The sequence below is a fragment of the Idiotropiscis lumnitzeri genome, unplaced genomic scaffold, assembly GCF_059441095.1.
Source record: "Idiotropiscis lumnitzeri isolate Australia: NSW breed Sydney's pygmy pipehorse unplaced genomic scaffold, RoL_Ilum_1.0 HiC_scaffold_40, whole genome shotgun sequence".
Lineage (NCBI taxonomy): Eukaryota > Metazoa > Chordata > Actinopteri > Syngnathiformes > Syngnathidae > Idiotropiscis > Idiotropiscis lumnitzeri.
Window position 1 is genome coordinate 657,421 of NW_028283578.1, and position 6,042 is coordinate 663,462.

At 39.3% G+C, this 6,042-nt stretch overlaps 1 long non-coding RNA gene across 1 annotated transcript; it reads left to right on the top strand.

The window, feature by feature from the left end:
- Nucleotides 1-2,863: 2,863 nt before the first annotated feature.
- On the top strand, nucleotides 2,864-4,433 carry LOC148315776 (uncharacterized). Its single transcript, XR_015840580.1, has 3 exons — nucleotides 2,864-2,953; nucleotides 3,612-3,731; nucleotides 4,332-4,433. It is a non-coding gene; the product is annotated as an uncharacterized LOC148315776 (long non-coding RNA).
- The last annotated feature ends 1,609 nt before the right edge of the window (nucleotides 4,434-6,042 follow it).

The window sequence follows — 6,042 nt, forward strand, 5'->3', positions numbered from 1 at the left end:
ATGACTTCATGATAGCAGAAGCATATTTAAAGGAAGCCATGGATTGGCCAACAATCAAGTCTGAAGATGGTGTTGCACTTCAGTCTTTCACATTATTCCTTATGGGCTGTTTGAACATAATGGCAGATGTTAATTACATGGAGGACTTGGACAACATGGCTAATATAAAGGCATTGGCAAACAAACTTCCATACAGACTTATAGAATCTTGGAGAAAATTTGCCTGCAATCTCCAAGAAAGAACAAATAGAAGAGTGAAGTTTAAGGATTTTGTTGACTTTGTTGACAAGCACGAAAGATTCTATAAAACAGAAAACAAAATCACAACACACAGAAACACCAAAATCAAAGAAAGTCTTCACAACAGTCATTGTGCCCGCCAAGATGGAAAACAACAAAACCACCACGCCAAAGGCAGAACCTGTTTCAGTGGATGCTATTGCCAAACCATGTGCTAATTGTAATGGAGAGCAACAGTCTCACAATTTGTAAGGAATTTAGGAGAAAGCATCACAAGGATAAGATTGACTTCTTGAGGAGCAAGGGTCTGTGTTTTGCATGTTTGATGCACAGTCGCATTAGCAGTTGCTGGAAACAAAAGCTTCAATGTCAAGAATGCTCTAGACTGCATCCTACAGCACTACACATTGTCCATAAACTTCTGCAAAGAAACAGCCTAAGACGATTGTGAATAGCAGTACCTATTAAGCGCCCTCGTACAAACAACAGAAACCTGGGGTGTCACTTGGGCCTGTAAATAGGACTGCATCCTTTCAATAATTCCGGTATGGGTCAAGGCACAAAAAGGAACCAAGACAGTGGCGACTTACTGTCCGGTTTAAAAATGCCCTGACGCCTTTTTTAGACTGAAATAACTTACTAAAGTTTTCGTTTTGTGCCATTCAGAATGGGAGAGGGAGCCAGGAGGTGAAACAGCCGTCTTGCCAGTTCAATCCCGCACACCCTCTGACTCTCACCCTCCGTTCTGCCTTTTTATTGAAACTAACTCATCAATAACTAATCACCAGAAGACAGAAAAGCATCAACAACTAATCACCAAGAGACAGAAAACATCAATAACTCACGGTATAAAGGTCAGTTTAACTAAAGCATCAATAACTAATCACCAGGGACTCCAGCAGGCAGAAAATCATAACCCAAGGTCAGTTTAACTAAACACATCTTCAGGATACGGTGTCTGTGTGTGTGTGTGTTAAAATAACAAGTAAGTGTCTCTGTGTGTGTTAAACATTAATGAGTGTATAAAAACATGATTATGAATACACAAACTGATTACCTATCCTCAGCCCATCTTACATTTCCCCCCTGTTGTGGATTTAAAAATCATGTCCTTACGGCTTTAAGACAGATCATCATAATGAAATCATACAACAGTGTGATCATCAGTGGAGGAGCGAAAACCTCACATTAGGGAAAAATTCCCCTCCTCCCTTCCGGCGTAGAATGAGATCCTCATAATTTGATGACCATCAGGGAATAAAACTTGTCCCTGGGGTGACTTGGTGGAGGCCCTTGCCTCGTTGTAGGAGAGGACAGCCGTCCTTACCTCCCGGATCTTCGTGTATGGTGTGTGTGTGTGTGCACGTGTGTGGACAGGGGCAAGAAGTCCATGTGTTTTTACGTTTTAGTGTCCAGTTTGAGTTCGTCATTCTCAACATTAATCAGGTTGTAACGGTACATTTGGGCAACAAACCTACGATTAACCATCATCTTTGTCATAAAAATAATGCAACATGAACAGACTAAACATAACAAAATGAAAACTATAATTATCCCTATATATTGTTTTTTTAAATTCTTCATAGTGGTCATAACATCAATAATTGTTTCATTTTTATTAAAAATTTAAATGCAGTAATGTACTCCAATCAAGGCTGATATTCCTTTGTTATGTACGTCATTAATTTCCAAACAATATCTAATCTTTTTGTTCTGTGGCTTCAACATATTTATCATCTCATCAATATTAGCACCACAGAGTACTGAGTTTCGAGATCCTCACAATAGTCGTTCTCAAAATGATATTTTTTTTTATCAATTTAGCTTTGTTAAGGTAAGATATTTTATTGACAATCTAACATTAATATGCAAAGAACATGTACATTAGTACGAAATGTAAAAAAAAATTGTGGTGGGGGGGGGTGCGAATTGTTTTCTTCTTGGTAGGGGGGGCATGACAGGAAATAATTGAGAACCACTGGTCTAGTCACACACCAGCTCGGGTTCATTCCCTACCAGAGAAATGACATTCCATGTCCCCAGAGCTAGGCGCTTTATGTTGCCGGGGATTGGACTGCCTTTGACTGCCTCCTAGCTCAAAGGAAACCCAAATTCTTTGGTCCCGCCCACTGGTAGTGAGCCGAAGCCCTTGTATTAAATAATAAATAAATACATAAAATAAAAAAATTAATAAATTTAAAAAACGGACCGATCCACTGCTTGGGTTAGTTTGACCCACCTTGAGATCCGTTCCCACTCAGTGACAGTGTCTACAAGCCACTGCCACCAGGCCAGTGAACCCAACGTCCAGGCAGTGACAAAAAACGTGATCAAATTACATTGCTCATCATAAGGTGTTTGTGAGACGCTCTTTGTATGTTTCCTCAATTAAGACCTGTTTTCCATTGGTGTATTTGAAAAAAGTGGTGAACCTGTTAAATTCACTACAAAACGTTAAGAAGATGAAAGTAATGTTTGAAGGAATATTATTTTTCTATCGACGTGCCGGCGGGCGGGCACAGATAGAGAGTGATAAAGCAGCACCACCCGCGCGGGGCGTGCTGACGAAAAGGCAAGCGCTCCTCCTCTCATCGCGTCCTTATTAAGACAGAAAAAAGACGCTGTTGAATTTGACCTATTCGCAGTTCGAGCAGGTGCTTAACGCTGGAGAATATCACCACTTCGAAGTTCGAACTGCTGTTGAAACGGAGAGGTAAGTGTTTTTCGTTTGTTTTTATTCAAAACATGCCTCGAGTGCATTTGTTCATGGTTAGAGATAGTTGTGTGGAAAACACTATACAAAGTAGCACCATGGATGTGGGCCTACAACACTGGCCTAGCAAACATGTGCTCCTACATCGACATAATTGACGAGCTCCAGTTAAGCATTGAATAATTATAAAACGTCATGGTGCTTTTACTCATTTAAAGAACTAAACCGACGCGTATTTTCATCCGGTGGTCAGGTTTGCATTGAATGTGAGCACGAGGGACGCTAGCTTGTTGCGTTAGCTTTGCGGAGCTAACAGCTTGCACTTTTGTTATAGAACAACAGAATGCAAGTACCATGATAATTTCTGTCATTAATTTTTGTGTAAGACACGATGTTCACTGGTTAATTACATGATTCTTAAAGCAAAGGTTACTGTGAATGCAATTTTGGTAAGATTTTTGTAGTCACACTGCATAAATCTGTCTGTCTGTTGTTTAAACTTCAATATAAACTATTATGGTTGAAATCATTAATTGGGATGGAGGGATTGATATTTTTTTAATTTATAATTTATTTTTCTTACACTGATATTGTTAAAACTCCATTTAGCCTATAGTATTAATAATTCTCAACACAAAACTGTCTTTTTTCTTTATAGAATAAACAATGCCTTCCCTGAGATGCAGGAAGTCCCCAAAGCAGGATACTATTGAACATGCAGTCAAGGGTCTGGACAAGACTGCAGAGTTAGAAGCGAAGTATATAAACTCATTTAAAGGTATGATGTTAACGCTTTTGCTAAGATATATTATTGTTTTCTGATAACCAAGCTGACATCGTTTTTTAAGTGGTTATTTTACATTAAGAGTGTCTTGACCTTTTCTTTTGTCAGTTTCAAGTTATTTCAGTGAGCGTGAAACCTGATGGTAGGAGTTCTATCTAAATTAAGGCTGTACTTGATGACGCCCTCCGGCATTTTTATACCACAATAGACCAGTGAACAATTCCGATATTGATAGTCTAGTGTAAAGCACGTTATACGTCACAGAGATCACGTGACGCGATCCAATATGACTGTGTATACAGTGTATGTCATTGTTATGAAACTAAATAATCTTAAAGTTTTTTTTTTACGTAACCAGGTGCCATTGACATTTGTACTTTCAGTCCTAATACATACTGGCTAATGCAATGCTGGAAAATGAATTTTGGCTGGTCTGTTCCTTTAAAATCATAAAGAAGGGCTCTGCTCTATCCCTCACAAGAAGCAATGTTTCAAACCACCCTACATTAGTATAGTGGCCCAAATGAATATGATGACTCCTTATTTGTGTGCTTAAAAATATGACGAAGCTATCTTGATTTCCCTGTTAACTAGGTCGAGGAGTATTTACCAAGGCCCCTTTCAGGAAAGACGACTTTATTCTTTATTATGGAGTACAGAGGAAAATTGATAGATTCTGATAAATCTCAACGCAGGAAGATGGATGGAAGAGGCACTGTCTTTTTGTTTGACTTCCGCCGGCAAGAAAAAACTTGGAGGTGAGGCAAAGATTGAGATGTTATCTTATTTTTGTTTTTATTTAAAAAAATAAACACATACTCATCCCATAAGTGTTAGGGGAAAAATCATTCTCTAAGCAAAAATGTATACCGTATTTTCGCACCCAAAAGACGCGCCGTGTCAAAGGGCGCAACACCTGTTGAGGCCGCTATTTCTGTCTTTGTAACATATACTGGACGCACCGCCTGACAAGACGATAGCACAGCTGCTGTTAGCATAGCATGAACTTGGCAGAGCTGCCCACACTGACACAGCCGATAGCAGCCTACTATGCCCCAATAACATGAGCAATCACCCCATTGTTGCAGCAGACGCCAAGTCTCTATTGACAATAGCTGACAATGGCTCAGGCCAATATTAGGTGCATTGGCAATAGCCTACAAAGCAACGTCAGGGGAGGGACTTGGCTGCTCACCACACTCCTTAGAGTCACGGTTTCAAAAAAAAATAAAAAACTCATCATACAAGCAAACAATGAAACATAGAAATAAGATTAACACAAACGTGTATCTCTCATGCCATCAATATACCCAAAAAAAATGAAAATAATACAAAAGCCACTCAGCCTTAGCTAATTCAAGCAATGCATTCTGGGAGCAGAGACCCACAATCCCATAGCTGTTTAGAGAGATTTGCATGGCTGTTTAAAGAGATGTGCTGTTATGCTTTGGACTTTTTGTCTGTTGTCTAAACCTGGGACGTTTCTTGCTTGCAATAACATAAATGATAAGACAGACTAAAACATTGTGGACAGCTGCCCTTTGTCCAGCTTTTTCCAACACCATCACCCAAACATTATAGTCAGATGGTGTATTTGTCACGGTCGATTGTAAGCATGGACAACTCACTCTTTGCCCAGCAGGGTGTGCTAACATGCACTTCCAACAGCTCGTTGATGACAAGGGCTGATGGACGTGAGTGGTACTTTGTCCATTTAATGGACGCATCGACTGACAGGGCGCTTTGTTTGCTTATGACTGCGAAAATACGGTGATTACTTTTATTCATGCGTTGAATCTGTACAAATGAAAATATAGACCATGAAGTCTCAAAGACAAGCTGTTAATAGGGTCTGATTCCAATAGAAATTTCTTGTATGATTTTATTTAGAAGATTTAAAAATTGTGGATTTCCTATTTTTATGTTTTGTGTACACAAGATTGTCTCAAAGATTAATTTCTGACATTGATTGAATAATTGTTTGTTTTTTTTTTAAATCTATTTTAAGTGTTGATGCCGCTCAAGAAGATGGCAGTCTGGGAAGACTGGTTAATGATGACCACATGCACCCCAACTGTAAAATGAAGAAGAAGACAACAGAGGACAGACCACACCTCTGTCTGTTTGCGCTCCGAGACATTGATGTTGGCGAAGAAATAACTTAAGACTATGGACCAGCTGGCCTTGGAGAACACAGGTTTGTAAGATGCATCTTTAAGTACAATAACAGAGCCCACTTGTGGTGTTCTGGTGATGTAGTTTCCAATTAGTTTGGCAATCTAATAAATGTATGTTGAGGTTTCTA